The sequence below is a fragment of the Diachasma alloeum genome, unplaced genomic scaffold, assembly GCF_001412515.2.
Source record: "Diachasma alloeum isolate Michigan unplaced genomic scaffold, Dall2.0 Dall_scaffold_01348, whole genome shotgun sequence".
Lineage (NCBI taxonomy): Eukaryota > Metazoa > Arthropoda > Insecta > Hymenoptera > Braconidae > Diachasma > Diachasma alloeum.
In genome coordinates, this window is record NW_021681451.1 from 60,450 (window position 1) to 61,099 (window position 650).

The following is a 650-nucleotide window of genomic DNA, read 5'->3' on the forward strand; positions in this document are numbered from 1 at the left end:
TTTGGAAATTAGGTTCTAGAAAATACAACACTAAGAGGGCTAAAAAAATTCGAAAAAATTTGAAATTTTGTCAGATTATAGGTCCCAACTAGAACTAACTCTGGGCACAGGACCAGCTCGATCGGTCCAGGAGTTCCTGAGAAAAAGCCATTTCTTTTTTAATCTTTTTTTGCAAATATCTCAAAAACTAATCGGCCGATTTCATTTTTTTTTCTTTCAAAATGTTCGTCTCAACTCCCTCTATCTGGATCAATCGAAATCTATATAGCCGTTCCTGCAAAGTTTTTGAGATATTTCCACTTTTGTTTTTTTTTTAAATCGTTGTACGCTCTCTAGCCTTCGCAAAAATGGAGATATCAACTTGAAATTTGGACAGGATCTCCGTCTTATGACAAGGATGGTTGGGATTGAAACTGGGCTGAATCGGCCCAGTGGTTCCGGAGATATTCCATTTTTTTTATGAAAATCGATTATGTGTAATATCTCAAAAACTAGTGGACCGATTTCACTTTTTTTTTCTCGAAATATTCGCCTTGATGTCCCCTATCCAGATCAATTAGAACCTATATAGCCTTTCTCGCAAAGTTTTTGAGATATTTCCACTTTTCTGTTTTTTTCCAAAAATCGTTGTACGCTCTCTAGCCTTCGCA